This window comes from Notechis scutatus, chromosome 6 (assembly GCF_049901735.1).
Source record: "Notechis scutatus isolate UNSWTSFEM ecotype Mainland chromosome 6, rNotScu1.2, whole genome shotgun sequence".
NCBI classification, from domain to species: Eukaryota; Metazoa; Chordata; class Lepidosauria; order Squamata; family Elapidae; genus Notechis; species Notechis scutatus.
The window spans coordinates 53,207,820-53,210,150 of NC_142014.1; the positions used below are offsets into that span (position 1 = coordinate 53,207,820).

General features: G+C 44.6%; 1 long non-coding RNA gene across 1 annotated transcript in view; it reads right to left on the bottom strand.

The window, feature by feature from the left end:
• LOC148130226 (uncharacterized) overlaps positions 1-2,184 on the bottom strand; it is a 48,732-nt gene extending 46,548 nt beyond the window's left edge. Inside the window, exon 1 of the long non-coding RNA XR_015750117.1 lies at positions 1,884-2,184. This is a non-coding gene — a long non-coding RNA (uncharacterized LOC148130226). The remainder of the gene's footprint in view (positions 1-1,883) is intronic.
• Positions 2,185-2,331: the final 147 nt, after the last annotated feature.

Here is a 2,331-nt window from a genome sequence, read left to right on the forward strand (position 1 = left end):
TTCCAAGTGGGGAAAAAGACACTGGAAACAGGGAGGCTATTTTGGAAAGATGGTTTAATAGTGGACAGCAGGACCACAGGGCTTGAAGCTCCAAAGTGAAAAGGATGATCACATGCTTCAAAGTGAAAGAAAAGAGAAGGAAGGGGCCGGCCAAGATGCTGAGGCCCTTATATACCCCCTCTGTTGCAGGGGTGTCAAACACAAGGCCCTGGGCCAATCCGCCCGCCAGACCTCGTCTGATGGCCCGCGGTGCCGCCGCCAGCCTTGCAGCCTCCCCTTTTTTTTTTCAATGAATTTACTCTGTGCCTGCACGGAGTAAATTCGTTTTAAAAATGGCTCGTTAAAAAAAAAATTTACTTACCTTCCGGGACCTGGCCCGACTTCTTCCTGTTCGCACTGCTCCTGGGTGTCGGACGTGACGTCATCACGTGACGCCTGCCCGACATCTCCAGGGATCAGAGGAACGCGCGGACGCCATGGAGAGGAGCAAGAAGAAAGAAGTAAAAGAAAGAAAGAAGTAAAAGGTAAGTAAAGTAAATGGAGGGGGCAGATGGCTGGGCACTATAAAAGGGGGCAGATGGCTGGGCACTATAAAAGGGGGCAGATGGCTGGGCACTTTAAAAGGGGGCACATGGCTGGGCACTTTAAAAGGGGGCGCATGGCTGGGCACTATAAAAGTTAAAAAAAAGGTAATGCCTTGTGTTTTCCATATGTTTAATAAACAGTGTTTGGCAATATTTGTATGTTTAAAAAAATTAATGTTTGTTACCAAAAACATTTTTCAATACATTGTACAATAATTGTACATTTGAATATCTACTTGTCATTATTCTGACTATGTTTCTGCTTTCAGAGCTAGTTATTACTTACATTATTACAAAAAACAGTAATAATTGAATGCAGTGACATTAATTTATGATAATAAAGAGTGGACACATAGACCTACAGATACAACCGCCCTTTGATGGGGACCAAACTGCTGATGCGGCCCCGATGAATTTGAGTTTGACACCCCTGCTCTGTTGGGTCCTACCTTAGTGTTTCCTGTTCCTGTGCAAGAAGTGTATCCCATTGGCTGTCAGACTCCCAGGGGTGGGGGTCTTAGCTAACTTTGTAGGCTTTCCTGAGTTCCAGGCTTGGTTGAGCCTTGCTGGATGATGATGATGCACTGAAAGGGCTCTTGGGCAATTTTTATAGCTTTTACCTGGAGATCTTTGTTATGTAAAGTATTCTGGCCCAGGCCTTAATGGCCCACCCATTAACAAAGGTGGGGGGGCTGAGTTTCTTCCTCTCTGAGTTACTACTTTACTCTTTTTAGGGGAAATATTCTGCCTTTTTTATATTTCCCAGGATATTTCATTTTTCTAGGAGAGGGGTGGCTGCTAACTTCCTACAGTGTAACCCCGCACCCACCCACCCCCGTCTCAATTCTATTTGGTCAGCTGCCCAGAACCACCCACGTGCTTCTGCTTCACCATTCTGCTTTCCAATCAGCCTTTGTGTTTCCAGTGTCTTTTTCCCAGCTTGGAATTGAACCAGATGGATATTCCAACAAAGGCATTCTGTGGCATTCCTCTCTCACACCCATTGTTAAGAAAAAGGATTCCAGGAAGATAAAGCCAGTATAAACTGCCAGGGCATATGGCAGTGAATGGACTTCTAAACAGGAGGGATTAGTCCCCCCAGGGCTCAGTCTTCCCATAGTAGAATGGCGTAACCAGTATTTGTATCGTTCTAAAATGAATAGCTTTCAGCTATGAAAGTAAGCTGAACTGTAGGAAAAAAACTGTTGTTGTATTTTGAAACAAGAAAGGGAGTTAGTTATTGGGTAAACCAATTCTACGTTATAGATATTGGAACTATTTGTCTCATAAATCTCATACCTTTTCGTTCAATACAGCTGATAAGTATGATTATTAAATTCCGCACATTGCTGAGTACACATAACTCGCCAGTTTCTACGCAAAATGGGCAGTCAGTTTTCCTGCTCAAAATGTGGCGCTGCACTAAGCGACGGCAGCAGAAATGCTACGGACTCGCAGTTCCGTATTTCAGTGCTTTTAAGATTGCTAGAACTGAAACTTGGCATACATGTGTTTCGAGAATACATTTAAAAAATAGGCTCTTCACGTAGAGTTCTTCGATAGTTTACGGCGCAACCTAGCGAAAGCTTCTTAAATCGCTTCTATGAAACGTGACCAGCGTACGTGATCACTGCTCGAGAATAAGCGTAGAGAAAGGCTTTCTCTTTCCTCGGTAATTCAAGAGACGTATCTTACGCAACAAGCGGGCTGGGCGACAGCGTAAGAGGCGGCAAACCGGGGTGACGGC